Genomic DNA, 16117 nt, shown 5'->3' with positions numbered 1-16117 from the left:
TCTGTGCAGGGGAACAGAGTAGAGAAAGGGAAGTGATTCACACTGAAGTTCCATACATGAAGGCTGACTCAGAGAGCAAGCTGAGTGACTTCTGTTCCAATCTACCACTTCAGAATAGGCCAGCAGTAAGAAACAGACCACAGCCATGAAATTAAAAGATGCCTGCTCCTTGGAAAGAGAGCTATGATCAACCTAAACAGCATTTTAAAAAGCAGAGACATTACTTTGCCAACAAAGGTCCATCTAGTCAAAGCTATGCTATGGTTTTTCCAGTAGTCATGTATGGATGTGAGAGTTGGACTATAAGGAAAGCTGAGCACCGAAGAACTGATGCTTTTGAACTGTGGTGTTGGGAAAGACTCTTGAGAGTCGCTTGGACTGCAAGGAGATCCAACCAGTCCATGCTAAAGGAGATCAGTCCTGAATATTCATTGGAAGGACTGATGATGAAGCTGAAACTCCAAAACTCTGGCCACCTGACATGAAGAATGGACTTGATAGAAAAGACCCTGATCCTGGGAAAGACTGAAGGCAGGAGGAGAAGGGGCCAACAGAGGATGAGATGGTTAGATGGCATCACTGCCTCGATGGACATGAGTTTGAATAAAATCCGGGAGTTGGTGATGGACCAGGAAGCCTGGCATGCTGCAGTCCATGGGGTCACAAAGAGTCAGACACGACTGAACTGAAGAAACAAAAAAAGGCAACCCACTCCAGTATTTTTTGCTGGAAAACTCCATGGACAGAGGAGCCTGGCAGGCTAGTCTATTGAGTCGGAAGAGTTGGACATGACTTGGTTAACTAAACAATAAGAAATCAAAAAAGATCTATTCAGAAAAGGTATTTCTACCCTTTGAAGGGAAATCTGTTCATAGGAAACTACTTGCTAACTCCTTTTCACAAAGAGTCAATGATCAAAGATAAGCAACTGTCTCAAGGTGAACAACTGGGGGGCTGGGGTGTTTAAAGAGCCACAGGCCAGGGAAGGTACCCAGCTCTCACAAGTGTAAGAGAAGGGTATTCAGATGGACTCCCAGAGCAAAGAGGCCCACAGGTGTCCTGAAAATGACACTGAGGACAGGCAAGCTAAGATGCAGGCTATCAGCTCCAATGTTACGGAGTCAAAACTGCACTCCTGGGATTACAGATATATGTGAGCTATTATCTTGAAATAGATGAACATGAAGGTGGTGTTACTTCCAGACGACTAATCTGTGAGCACAATAGTTTCCTGGAATCAAAAGGAAAAATGAAGACACATATGCAAACTTCATTACTTAACAGTTTTTTTTTTTTTAATATAATTTAAAGTACTTCAGAGCTAAAAAACTTTAAATGAAGATTATGAATGAAAACAACCTACACATGGGTGGTACCACCTCTTATAAAACTCCTTCATATAAGTTATATTTCTTTTAATTACAGAATAAAAAGAGCAAACTGTTTAAGCAACAAAGCCACGTCTGTACAATACATAAAACTGTAATTCAACTGGGCAGAGCAAAGGGATTAATTACAGCCAAAGACCAATAGAAAATGAATGGGGGAAATATCCATTAGCACATATAAATTTAATTCAAACTTTAGAGATTAGGGGAAAGCAAAGAGGTTTTGATATTGCTAAAAAGAGGAAAACAGGCCCAGAATGAGCCCCAGGTCAACAAACCACAGCTTAATTAGTTTCGGCTCTCCCAGAAATGGAATCTTAAAACCAGTCAATCAGGAATCACCTGGTCAGCACTAGTGAGGTAATCTGCCCGACAGACCCCTGTCATCCCTAAAAAGAAAGTGACCTTGCCACAAGCAATTTGTTTTTCAATGCCCTAGTTTCCCCCACCGCACTCTCTGTCACAAGTCTTTCCCTCCCTATCTGCTAGGTAGGATGCTGCCCCATTCACAAACCACCGAAGAAAGTCACTAAGACCTTAAAATTTACTCCACTCAATTTTTAAAACAATATGCACTATTCCTAGAAGTAATACAAGTTACTTTGCATCCTTTGACAACTCTGCCCCAATTACAAAGCACGAATTATTCAAGCTAATGATAATGAATTTCCCCTTCCTTCTACCAGACAAAGGATTTATTTGGAAGAGAGAAGAATGGCATCATGCACAGCACCTGTGCAGCACGTTTCAATCCCTAAGCACACACATACCATGCTGAAGAATGGCATTTTCTCATCCCACAAGTTCTGTCTCCCTCAGTCTGCAGGTTCAAATGCAGGCACGGAAAAAAAGGTCCCACAGCTAAGTGCAGGCACTAAGCTACATAAGGGACCACATCCACGAGTCTTTCTCTAAGTTTACCCATACCCAGCACAATCAAATGATCAGGCTGGCTAGCAGGTCATTGGATTACCTTCTGCAGCAAAGGCTCCAAGCCAACACCAAATCCGGGAAAACAGTTTTATGAACAGCGGAAGTTGCTTCAGTGAAGAGCCCTAGAACAAAAACCTTCCTTCACCTGCAGCCACTCCAATAGGCCCAGTCTGGCATTTTGAGACATTCCTCATATCCAAGAAAAAGAACAAGTTGAAAAAGAGGGGTGCAGAAGGCCCCTGGGCAGATCTGCACCACAGCTAACACAGGTTGACAGCTCTGAGAAAGCCTCTGGAGGATTTTCCACAAGGATAAACCAAAATGGGTGCTCCACATTGTTTCCTAGGGTCATAAAAATTGCAAATGTTTGGAAAAGCAGGATACATGCAAAAACAAAAGTCTTCAGAATCATCACAGGTCATTTAATTAACATAATAACTTCTCATTCACAAAGTAAATTCCAGGAAATTCATTTTAGTACATGCTTCTTGGATGGGCTCTAGGGTTCTAAGAAATGCCTCTACCCCTAACTATTCAATGTTCACACATATGCATTTTTCTGGAGAAAGGATCCACAGCTTTGTCACCTTTTCAAAGGGACCTCCAACCTCCCCTTAAATTAAGAACTGATGCTCTAATGAGAAGCAGAGCTGATCTATCCTTGGCCACTGGATCCTCAATTATTTTGAGTCCCTTAAAGAACTGAATAAATCCAACAGAAAGAACTGTAGGAAAATGATTACTCTAGCAGTGTTTAACACTTGTTTTTGATTATGGAAATCTGAGTAAGCTTTCTGTAATACTAGAGGAATGCCAAGCAGCCGACTTTACAAGAATTTAAGTATAGAAACAGCTTAACAAATGGCAAAATTACAAATGTAGTTTTTGTGTGGACAAAGATGAATCCAGTCTACTGAAACATTCATTCTCCATTACAATTTCATTCATGAATGAATATGCTGATGTTTACCTACCTGGTCTCTTAACCCAGTCTTCCCCTGCACTTCCTTCCATGTTATAAGCCTATCCCACCCCTGTGCTTCCTGAGGGCTGTTTACTGATCAAATTAGGCTCTATCACCAGCGATTGGAGTCTTCTTATCCACCCAAGAGACTATTGAAACTTGGCTTGACTCCTCCCTGAGTCCCCACAGCAAATCACTCTGTACCTGAACCTGGTATAAATCATGTCTTTCATTTAATTCTGGACCAAGGATTTGGAATACCCATATCCTTAACTATCTTCACTTTATCCTTTTTCTTGAGAAACTCGTTATAAGCTGATTGCAGCTAATTCTGGTTTTTATGACCAAGTATCGAAAATTAACTTCCCTTCAGTCATCCAAAATTTATTGCTTCAAGATAGGGGGTACACTCTACTTCAAATATAAAATGGAGACTGTTCAAAAAAATTATCCCATCTAGCATGACTCACAATGAGGAGCAAGATGCTGCTGGGGTTACCACTGGAGGTGAGCAAGTGGAGGGCAGAGATGAATGAATGAATGAATTATGTTCGAGTGAGGTGGCTTGGCATTCCCACTCTGAACATGGTCAGGGATGGGCAATGATCCAAGCCAGTGTCTTCTGTCATCAGAGCACGACTCAGGAAGAATCATTCTTGACCTCGAAGTCAGGGTATCAGCGATAAAAAACAGCTCTGATGTCCCTATTTGAGTCCCTGATTTCAGCTGTGCCTGAGGTTCATTCTAGACTTACTACATCAACCAGCAAATTCCATTCTGTTTCAACAAATCCCCTTTTGTTTCGTGTTTGTTATTGATACCATAAGTAAGTAACCAATATAGCCATTTCCTTTAGAAGTAACATCTTGCTTGATTAAAAAGCTGGGAGGACATGATCTCAAGAGTAAAAATAACTTGCCCCCCCCCCCCCAAACACACACACAAAATACTCTTTACTGGTTTTGCTTGTTGCAATCTGCTGACAGCCTTCCCCACATGCTTTCTCCTCAACTTCCCCATCCCACTCTACCCTCCAAAGAGTTTCTAGCAAGCACAGCACAAGGAAGAAAAGAAACTAAAGATCAATGCAGTTCACATGCTACTAGAAAGCATATTCAGGACAAACACCTTGGGCAAATGATAAAGAAATGATTGTAAAATGACCACCAAAAAAAAAAAAAGAAAAAAAAAATTCAGAGTACCCACAGTTAACAATGAGCGGTATCCAAAACAAGGCTATTTCATACTAGTCTGAAAAGATTCACAATAGGAAACAGATTTTGCCGTGTACACAATACACAGAATCACAGCAAAGGTTTTATGAAATACCCTTGAATGTGTAACACCCTTTGAAATTTCCTTCCCCCCCCTTAAACAATGATTTCAACCTACTAAATTCACTTCATAATCCAGAGTTTGAAAAACAGACCCAAAACAAGAATTACTTTCTCTTAAAACCTAGACTGTGGTCAAAGTTCACTGGAGCCCAAATCTGTTACCTCATTTTACATATGAGGTATCGTTTTTACATATGAGCCATGGTTTTTCCAGTAGTCACGTATAGATGTGAGAGTTTGACGATAAACAAAGCTGAGCGCCAAAAAATAGATGCTTTTGAACTGTGGTGTTGGAGAAGACACGAGTGTCCCTTGGACTGCAAGGAGATCCAACCAGTCCATCCGAAAGGAAATCAGTCCTGAATATTCATTGGAAGGACTGATGCTGAAGTTGAAACTGCAATACTTTGGCCACCTGATGCAAAGGACTGACTCATCTGAAAAGACCCTGATGCTGAGAAAGACTGAAGGTGGGAGAAGGGGACAACAGAGGGTGAGATGGTTGGATGGCATCACCGAGTCAATGGACATGAGTTTGAGTAGGCTCCAGGAGTTGGTGATGGACAGGAAGGCCTGGCGTGCTGCAGTCCATGGGGTCACAAAGAGTTGGACGCGACTGAGCTGAACATATGAGAGACTGAGGCCTGGGAGGATATGCAACTTGTCCAAGGCAGGCACACAGTAGATGCAGAGTGTCCAGCCCAGCTCCTTCTCTCCCTCTTGTGCACGGAGGCACAGGTGCACGCGCGCACAACCAGGACTGGCGGGTTCACGCTCCATGCAGTCCTCTTGTTTCAACCTTCAGAATTTGCTCACCTGAAATGTATGTTTCCTCAAACATAGTGAAGAATGTTTTAAGTGTAAAATCCCTCAATTTATCTTGCTCTCTCTCTTTTACACAAAATAATTTCAAAGGCCAATTCGCCTGTAGGCATGTATGTGTTACTGCCTGGGGTATGTTAGCCACACACAAAGACACAGAAACTACTAGTTCCTGTTTCTAGAAATTGCATAATACCAAGCCCAACACCTCTCCCTGGCAGTGCTTCCACAATGTGCCAGTGTCTCTTGGCATGAGAGTAACTAGAAACAAAGTTTCAGCCTGAAGTGCACACCAAAACAAGAGAAATGACCACAGGCACAGTGAGGCCTGCGCAGCTATTCTTGAAACCCTTCGGCAGAGCAAAAGCAGCACTCCCTCCCTGCCCCCAAACAAATATAGTACAAGTCAGAGACCCCCTTCCCTTCCCTATCTTAATACAACCCAGATGCCAGGCACCCCCATCTTTTGTCTACCCAGTCAACGCTTAAACATACAGATCCTGTTTTACCAATAAGGAAATTGAAGTGTAGGGAGATTGTGCAACTTGCCTGAGGCTGAGGTCAAGGTCAGAAGGAGGTAGGGCTGGGACTGATGCCCCAACGTGGACTCCACAGGTCTCCCTTTTCAGTACACAGCTCCACCCAAGCCCAACTCTGCTAGCCATAGCCTGAAGTCCTGAAACTCGCTACACTGAGAACAGGCCAACACTTGTCAAGGAACAAATCACAGAATAACCTATACCTAGGGTGACCTTTAAAAACCCTTTATTTGTAAGTATGTCACAGATCAAAAAGAAGAAATACACATTCATTTAGATGCTCCTTTCAGTTAAATGCTTGTATCTGATCAATCTCTGAAAGAAATAGACTCTTCGATTGGGTTTCACACACACACACGAAAAGCATTCCACATGGAACTGGATCCTGACAGTCCCTAGTAAAGGTGACTGGCATCGACTGGTTTTCTTCTGGTCAACAGGCCCAGAGTCCATCAGCAGGAACTTAGCCTCCCAGTCAGCAACTCCACTTTCCTGGCCCACCATACAACTGCCTGCCTCCTTTCCAAGGAGACCCTGACTTGTGATACTTGTGATACAAAACTTCCTGGAGACCAGAATCCTCTCACCGAGTCCAAATGTCAACGTACTTTAATTCAGTGCCAAACAGGCAGGGAAGGGACAGAGAGACGCTGTGCTTGTGCTTTGGAAAGACTTCCTCCACCAGCAGTTTCGGACAGCTGTTGCATTGTTCACATAACCAGGTTTTAATGAAATGGTTCGGTTTCATCTTAGGACTGAAAATACACTGGACCACCTTGCCCAGCTGGATCATTTCTCCAAAACCATACAGCCAACAATATCCCAGGGTGGGCACCCCCAGAGCTTGCTGAATTTCCATTAATCCCATTACCCCCCACTTTTAATCTCATTATCAGCTAAAGACAAATCTTCACTTGAAAAACCCAATCCACACTTTAAATCACCTCCCCCACTGAGTGCTACTCAGAGTTCACTCGAAGGAAGACTTTACAGCACAGAGGGGGATCTGAAAGGCACCTGGCTGATCTTGGTATCACCTGATGACACAGTGTCCAGGCATGTCAGCTGGTGCATCTTCCAAACCCTCAGCCACTCTACTTTCTAATACCTCTCCCCACTTCCATTCTTCACCCTGGGTAATGACAGCAAATAACCTTGAGAGAGCACCACCTCACTTTACCCTTAACTGAAAGGTGGACAAGTGAAGTTTGCGGAAGGTCGCGTGACAAGCTGAAAGTCACACGGCAGGCAAGAGGGCCAGGATTCAAACGGGGGTCTACAGTGCCACCCTGGCAGTATCAGTCCTTGGAACAGGTCAGCAAAAATGAGACAGGATTGGATGCCAAGAGGCTGTTCAAGCCTTCCCCAGAGCATTCAGATTACACTGGACTTCTATCATGGAGTCAGGAATTCTGAGACCTGATTTCAGGAAGCAAAGTCCAACTCTGGGCAGGAGAGAAGAAAGGTCAAAGAGCAAGATCTTCAAGACACTTCTGCTTCTCAGAAGGCTTCACAGAACACCAAGACCACACTTGGGTTTTACCTAATTGCTATTTGTTGGGGGTTGTTAAAAGCCTCATCTTTATAAACAAGACACTGTCAAGTTTGATTGGATAAAAGAAAAGTCATAAAACTTTTCCAGAAAACTAAATTGTACCAAGTTTCCAAAAACACACCCCCTCTGGTTTGGTAATTTCACTTCTAGAGATGAAAAAAGGGGAAAACTTGAAAATCATCACCAGAAACAGCAGAATTATGGTATGTTCACGTAATAGAATTTTAGACACCCATTTAAAATAGCGCATTTTGGAAATGTTCACAGTGTAATATTTTTTGAAAAGCTAAGCACGGAAAACCCTTACAATCTCTTCTGCAAATGATGTGGACCAACCAGTGCTATTACAGGACAGCTGGACAGAGGGCTGCTTTGCCCTAACTTTGAGACTGGACTCACTCTCCATCTATTTCTTTAGAATGGAATATATCCCACGATTTACAGTGGCCCATGTGGATGCAGTTTAATCAAGTTTAATCAGTTGTAGCCTGTTTGGACTGGGGGGGGAAAACCCTAAGTGTTTTTAAACATTTTACAGCAATGGTACAAGTTTGGGGTGCATCTTCCAGACTACTCTCTGTACCTCATCAGCACTTCAAGCTGTTCTCTAACAATTACAATTAAGAAACCAAATGGGGATCAAGCCATGCAGACTATACCACAGGTCAACAGGCTGACATCCTTGTACTTCCATTTCCCACTCTTTTAAATGGCTACACCACATTCCATTAAGCTTTTTTCTTTTTTAACCCCTCCATGAAAGTACTAGAAAAATCACTGCAATAAAAAGTCATCGCACATGGTTAAGTACCATGACCTAGCAATTCCACTCCCAGCTATCCACCCAACAGAAATTAATACAAAATGTGCACACAAGAATTTGTACGTGAATGTTCAGAGCTGCACCATTCACCATAGTCCAAAACAGTGGAAACCCAAATACCCATCAACTGAAGAACAGAGAAATAAAATGTGACATATGCACATAAGGGAACAGTATTCACTCATAAAAGAAATGAAGTACTGACTCATGCTACACCATAAATCTTGACAACATTACACCAAGTGACAGAAGTCAGACACAAAAGCTTATATATATTGTACAATTCCTGAAATACCCAGAACAGGCAAATTTATAGACACAGAGAGTACATCAGTAGTTGCCATGGATTGAAGGGATGGAGAGTGCCTGCTAATGAATAGGGATCTCTTTTTGGAAAGATAAAAATGTTCTCAAATTGGTTGTGGTGGTGGCTGCACCATTCTGAATATACTAAAAAACCACTGAATTATACGCTGTAAATTGGTGAACTATCATTCGTGCACAATATCTCAATAAAGCTATTACAAAATGACTAAAAACAAAACAATAAGATTTTACAATAATAGTATAACACTCAAAATGTATATAATTTATAGTCAATGTTTGGGGGTGAATAAATTAATTAAAATTATATGTGCCATAAAGAAATCATCGTGCAAATATCTTTTTGTCTTTCTTTATACATAGCAGAAGCTCAAAAAATATTTGATGAAACAGACTGGTCAATCATGTGAAATCAGGGCTCGATGCCTTTTTTTAAAAAAATTATTTTTACTGACAAAATGAGATTCACATTAAGAAATGCTACCCATACTTATTTATTACCCACTTCATCTCCCTCTTAAAATACTTTTCCCAGGTCAGGACTGAACCACAATCCAAACCCACTCACCACATTTCAAACTTCAAAGTGGGAAATGTACAGTAGACAATGTACAGAGGCAACTGCATGTCATGCTATTCCAACTATTAATAAATTTACCACAATTAGAGACCTTAACGTTATCTTAGTTAAAATTCACATTCCCTGAAAGTCACTACTTACTAATTATGCCCGTTAATATTTTAATGACTTAAGAGAAACTATTTGCATTTGGTATTATGGGCATGCCAAATTCTTCTTCAATTATCTCTCCAGTTTATTCACTCAATGAATATCACAGCTGCTCTTCAAAGGTGCTGAGGATACACTAAAGAATAAAAATAGGCAAAGACTGGCAAACAAAACCCTGTCCTCATGGAACTCACATTCCAGTTCTGTGGGGTTCTTTTTAAGTATAATTTAACGAAATTTTATTTATTTTTAACAAACTCATATCTTATGAATTAAATGTCAGCATCAGCAAAGAATCCCAATTCTCACCTTGCAAATGTTCAGTCTTTTCTAAACACTAAAAATCACAAAGATTTATTAAACATCAGGAGCAGTTTTCAATGACAAGCCACCCCCCCCCCCCCCCGCCGTTTTACAGCTGTATCTGGAACATAAAGACAAACTTGTCTACCTTACAATTTTATTCAAAACCAGAATTTGAAACGTTTTACATCCACACCATTGATACAGAAGACGACAGTGGGCTCTCAGAACAGATTTAACAGCCCAGGGTCTTCACATCATTGATTCCAAACGGTTTTTACTGAAATTTTAAATAAAGAGACTCCAATCTCCTTCTGAAATTCATAATCTCAAGTCATTCAATAACCTGAATTGTGTAACACGAAAATATTGCATACCTCCACCTCCAAAAGCAAAAGTGCAATTTAGTTCAAAGATCACAACAACTGGCTCAAAGGGGTAACTTTTAGAAACAAAGTCTAAATTCTGTTAAACAATTCAATAATTTAGTGGAAATTTTACAAAGTGGCCAATGATTCTCTTGTAATATTTTTCCTCATCACCCTCCCAACCAGGGAGGTTAGCCTTAAAGACACCTCAAAACAGCCAACCCATCCTTAAAATGCAGTCACTTTCAGGTTCTAACCTTCATCGGTTAGCAAAATTTCTTATCTTCAGCAATTTGGTTGGGGCTGAATTCTAGCAAGATGTACACATGTGGGTTCACGTCCTCAGATAAGACAAAGTAAAACCATCTTAAGAGACTCACTCCACAGTTTGAACCCTTAAATACTATGTTTCCTACTAAGGTTAAGTGGGTATAGCAGGTAACAGGGAGCAATGCATTTGTTTCAGATCAGACATTTCTCGATTTGGTTGAGGGAAATCATAGGAGAAGTTTATCCTTCCCAGGTTGAAGACTGAGGGGAGAACAGGTTAGTTACCTAAAACCTTGGGGGAAAGATAAACCCCATCCAAATTTAACCGAAAATAATGTTTTACCAGATTACTGGCAAGGTCATAAAACAGACTGTGCCATCCAAAAACTTCTTGAAACTGGTAACATACTCATAAATCCTATTGGGGATTGCGTTCTTTACAACCTCCAAGAACTAAATCCCAAGAACCAACAATTTAAGGAACCTGACAGCCCCATTCACAGAAATCTCCCAAACATTATTACAGAACCAAAGAGCCACTGGCTTAGAGGTACTCTGATGAGACAGAGAAAACTCTCTTGAAGGTAAGAAAAGCACTTTAATTTTCATGAGGCGCAGACTCCAGAGGTTACTTCTTGCATCCAGCACACATATAAAAAGTAACCCAAGGGCCAAGACCATACACAGGACCAGGTTGCACAAAATGTTAAATGAGTAAACAAAAATAACACTTCAAAATACAATGCGTGATCTTGAGTAAGAGAGATGTCAGCCGCACAGTAAAAGCACATGACTCATCCACAGGCCTGAACAAAAGTATTTGTACAGTCCACTACACCAGAGTGGGATTTCCCATCTTCATCCAAGCCTGGGCCTTAGGGGTATCTCAATCGGGAGAAGTTGTGCTATTTCCGTTTTGGAGGGGAGGGTCATTTTATTTCGCTGAATCACAACTCCCCCACATCCCCACCCCAAACCACCACCACGCAAAATACTGCAAATAGAAGAGACGGTGCAAAGGACGCCAGCGAGCACCGACCGAGCAAAACAAAGCACCCAGTGAGGAGCTGTCGTGCCGGGAGTGGGTGGGTAAAGGGGGCCAGGCTCGCCCCTCGGAGCACGGCTCCCGCCCCCAACAGCCTCTCTCCCGGTAGGTGTGTGGCGGCAGCCTCCTCTCTCCACCTGGGGACCAGCTCCGTTCTCCGCAGAGCTCCGGGGGACAGTCCGGAAGGTGAGGAAATGAGGGCGGGGGCGCGCTGCCCCGGCCTGAGCCATAGGACCAAAGCTCCAGAGGGAGGGCGCGTCGGGCCGCCCCACGTGAACACCGGGGCCGAGGCCGCCCCAGGGACCGCGGCCGGGAACAGCGGCGCTCGTGACCACCACGCCGTGCCCGGACTTACCCGGGCCAGGCGCACCGCGGACTCCGCGGCGGCCTCTTCCTCCTCCTCCTCCTCCTCCTCACTTGACAAAATGGCGGCGACAGGAAGTGCCGGGCGCCTCGGCCCGCCCCCCGCCCGCCCCCGGCCACCCGCCCCGCCGCTGCGCCCGCGCCCCCCGCCCGCGCCCCTGCCCGGCCGCCCAGCCGGAGCCGGGGGGCCGTGGCGCCAACGGCGGGGCGCCCGCGAGCCGCCCTGCCGCCCCGACGCCAACGGCGCAAGCGGCCCTGGTCCGGCGCGAGCGGCGCGGGGACGCGGGAGGCCCGCAGGCCCGAGCCCGCGTCGCCCCAGCCTCCCCGCCCCCGCGCCGCGCCGATGGCGTAGCTCCTGGCGCACCAGCCCCATTACGCAATGCAGGTTACGCGGACCGCGCCGCGGGCCCCAGCAGGCCGCCCCGCGCCGTCTGCTGCCCCGAAGGGCACCGGTCCTCACCTGAGACGCTAGGCCGCACGCCGCCCCCGCCAGCCGCCCGCCACCGCCCCCTCCTCTTCGGGCTGCCTGCGCGGCGCCGGGGCCCGCCCGCCGCGCCCGCCGCTCCGCCGCGCTCACAGGCCCCGCTCGGCCGCGGGCACTGCCGGCAGCCGCCGCCGCCGCAGCCCCTGCTTTGGCTCCTCGGCTGCGGGAGAGCAGAACAAACAGCCGTGCCGCCGCCGCCGCTGCCGCCGCCGCCGCCAGCGCACTGACGTCACCGCGCACGCTGCGCGCGCGCTCACGCGCTGCCGCCGCCCGGCGTGCGCGCCCCAAACCGTGACCAGCGAGAGCGAGCTTAAGCGAACTGGTGGTGGGGCGGTGAGTGGGGAAAGCAGGTGGTCGCGGTCCGCGGAGAGATGAGACCACCCCCACCCTCCGACACCCCAACCCAGACCAAGGTGAGATCGGACAAGAGATTTTGCACACCTGAGGTAGGGGACCGCTTCGTCGGAGGGAAGGGACCCCGCAGACCGAGGGAGGAGAAATCTCAGACTGGGAGAGAGGACCTCGCAGACCGAGAGGGGAGATACTTCAGACCGAGAGGGACCCCCCGCCCCAGACCGTGAGGGGACCCCGGAGACCGAAAAGGATACACCTCAGACTGAGAGGGGACCTCACAGACCGGGAGTTGGGATCCCGAAGACGGAGAGGAAACACTTCAGACCGAGCGAGGAGACCTGCAGGCTGACGGAGGGTGTCCCTTGGACTGAGGGAGGGAATAGACGCTTGGAAGGCTGAAAGTTGAGCCTGAGGGAAGACATCTGAAAACACAGGGCGACATCCAAAAATTTAAGAAGGGATTGATGATAGACCCTCAGAGGGAAGACAGTGAGGATAGGCTCCACAGACTGATGACCGAGGCCGGGAGAGACACCTGCCTGAGGGAGGCCGCGCTGCAGGAGAGGCTGAAGGGTGGCTGGAGTAGGGTGGGGCTTGAATGTTAAGGGAGAGAGCTGCGATGGGGGCGCTGGGGTGAGGGAAGGCAGGTGGGAGAGGAGGCTGTTAGCAAGGCTGGGGTGGCATCTTTCTTGGCTGGCTCGCCAGCCGCTGGGATCTAAGGATTAGAAGGTATCACACTTTATGCCCAGGGCGCCCTCCCTGCAGTTGGCCCCCAGCTGACCTTCTCATCCTTAAGATCCAAACCACAATCCAGCTCCCTAAAACGAAGAGATGAGGTTTAGGTTGCTGACAGTTTAGTGTGGTAATCCTGTTAAAAATTTTCAAATGGGAAGCCATAACCTCTGTTCCCCTTTTGCCCTTATTATCACTCTTTTAGCATTTTAAGTGCCATCTTTTAAAAATAGCAAACTCAGTTCTTCTAAAAAGTCTAGGTAATTTAAAAAAATTCCTGATGTCCCCTTCTTTCAGAACATGTTGATACACCAGGATAGCAGTCAAATAGTTTTGTCTCTCTTATGGGGTTTGCTCCCCTGAGAAATCTGTGTGCAGGTCAAGAAGCAACAGTTAGAACCAGACATGGAACAACAGACTGGTTCCAAATTGGGAAAGGAGTACATCAAGGCTGTATATTGTCACCCTGCTTATTTAACTTATGTGCAGAGTGCATCATGCGAAATGCCGGGCTGGATGAAGCACAAGCTGGAATCAAGATTTCTGGGAGAAATATCAATAACCTCAGATATGCCGGTGATACCACCCTTATGGTATAAAGTGAAGAGGAACTGAAGAGCCTCTTGATGAAAGTGAAAGAGGAGAGTGAAAAAGCAGGCTTAAGACTCAACATTCAAAAAACTAAGATTATGGCATCTGGTCCCATTATTTCATGGCAAATAGATGGGGAATCAATGGAAACAGTGACAGACTTGTTTTCTCGGGCTGCAAAATCACTGCAGATGGTGACTGCAGCCATGAAATTAAAAGATGCTTGCTCCTTGGAAGAAAAGCTATGACCAACCTAGACAGCATATTATAAAGCAGAGACATTACTTTGCCAACAAAGGTGTGTCTAGTCAAAGCTATGGTTTTTCCAGTAGTCATGTGTGGATGTGAGAGTTGGACTATAAAGAAAGCTGAGTGCCGAAGAATTGATGCTTTTGAGCTATGGTGTTGGAGAAGACTCTTGAGAGTCGCTTGGACTGCAAGAAGATCCAACCAGTCCATCCTAAAGGAAATCAGTCCTGAGTATTCATTGAAAGGACTGATGTTGAAGCTGAATCTCCAATACTTTGGCCACCTGATGCAAAGAACTGACTCATGGAAAAGACCCTGATTCTGGGAAAGATTGAAGGCAGGAGAAGGGGACGACTGAGGATGAGATATGGTTGAATGGCATCATTGACTTGATGGACATGAGTTTGAGCAAGCTCCTGGAGCTGGTGATGGACAGGAAGGCCTGGCATGCTGCAGTCAGTCCATGGGGTCGCAAAGAATTGGACACGACTGAGCAACTGACCTGACTGATGGGGTTTGCTCACTCTTCACTGAGGTCAGCTATAAATTAATGATAGGTCCTGGGCAAAGTAAAGATTTAACTTTTGCCCTTTATTTTAACAAAGCATGAAGTAACAAACTGTTAACTACCAGCAACAAAGGAGGTAATTGTAACACGTTCATTAGTAAGGTTTATTCTAGTACTGTATTACAGAATATTGAAGTTTGTGAATATCTCTGGCTCCTAATGTCACATACCTGGCAATTTGCAGAAGGTGATGAGAAATGGAAAAAGAATAAGAAAGTACACAGGGATAAATGAATATGGAGTAACAACTTTTTAAGGAAAAAAGAAGACAAAACAGAGTATATCCATTTAAAACTCATCTTCCCCATAGTAGCCTAGTTGTATTATCTACCTAATTTATTGTTGTTGCTGTAAACATGTTTAGGGAAGCATTTGGAACTGCCAGTTTGCAAGTAACATAACAAAGTCTTCTGTTACACTTCATTTTAGACAAAGCCATAATATCTAGCTTGATTTACTGGGCCCTACTACAGGGCTTTTGGCTATGACTGGAAGTCAGATCCAACCTGAAGAGAATTTACAAGCTGTGAAGGCAGTCCCAAAAGCTTTGTCCAAAAATCTTGTATGACAGCAATGTCTCACCCAAGATCACACGTTTACACAGTTTAGAACCCAGATCTCATGACTCCATGATGGATGTGTTCTCAAACTCAGGAATTAACTCTTTGTTGTTGTGTTTTTGGGTTTTTTTGCTCACTTAGTGCACTTTGTGGGACCCCTACCAGGGATCAAACCTGTGCCCCTCTTAACCCCCAATGAAAGGACAGAGTCCCAACCCCTGGACTGCCAGGGTACTCCCAATAAATGTTTTCTATAAAGAGCCAGGTAGTCAATATTTAGGTTTGTGGGCCATGCCATCTCTGTAACATTACCAATCTTTGTAGCTTTGCCATTGTAGTACAAAAGCAGACATAATTAACATGTAAACAAGAGAGTGTGGTTGTTTTCCAATAAAACTTTATGGATACTAAAATTAGAATTTCATGTAAATTTCAAAAGTCACAAAATGTTGTTCTTTTGGGTTTTTTTTTTCCCCCAACTGCTGAAAAAATATGAAAACCATTCTTTGCTGGAAGGCCTTGGAAAAAGAGACAGCAGTCCATATTTGTCCCATAGATTTGCTGATCTCTGCTCTTGAACCTCAAGTTTAGAGAAATGGAAATTTCTTTACCATTATACAGAAGCTATCTGCTTACAGTTTTTTTTTTTTTTAATTCATAGTTTTGGGAGAGCAGTTTTAGATTTAACATTGAGTAGGAAGTACAGAGTTCCCTTACACCTCTCACTTTTCCCCATCTTGCAGAATGTGGTACATTGGTTAGAGTTGATGGGCCAATAGTGACACATTATTAACTAAAGTCCATAGTTTGCATTA

The 16117-nt window shown here is 44.7% G+C and overlaps 1 protein-coding gene and 1 long non-coding RNA gene across 3 annotated transcripts in view; one reads left to right on the top strand and one right to left on the bottom strand.

Moving 5' to 3' along the window:
- Positions 1 to 12394, bottom strand: part of BRD4 (bromodomain containing 4) — an 86604-nt gene extending 74210 nt beyond the window's left edge. The window contains exon 1 of one of the 2 annotated variants that reach the window (XM_065917558.1): positions 12225 to 12394. The gene's annotated coding sequence lies outside the window, so the exon portion shown is untranslated. The remainder of the gene's footprint in view (positions 1 to 12224) is intronic. The other variant, XM_065917559.1, reaches the window with a different exon arrangement.
- A 197-nt stretch (positions 12395 to 12591) lies between these two features.
- On the top strand, positions 12592 to 15749 carry LOC136155624 (uncharacterized). The gene is made up of 2 exons (XR_010660850.1): positions 12592 to 12694; positions 13632 to 15749. It is a non-coding gene; the product is annotated as an uncharacterized lncRNA (long non-coding RNA).
- Positions 15750 to 16117: the final 368 nt, after the last annotated feature.

Source organism: Muntiacus reevesi, chromosome 1 (assembly GCF_963930625.1).
Source record: "Muntiacus reevesi chromosome 1, mMunRee1.1, whole genome shotgun sequence".
Classification (NCBI taxonomy): Eukaryota; Metazoa; Chordata; class Mammalia; order Artiodactyla; family Cervidae; genus Muntiacus; species Muntiacus reevesi.
This window is presented reverse-complemented; position numbering and strand designations above follow the sequence as displayed.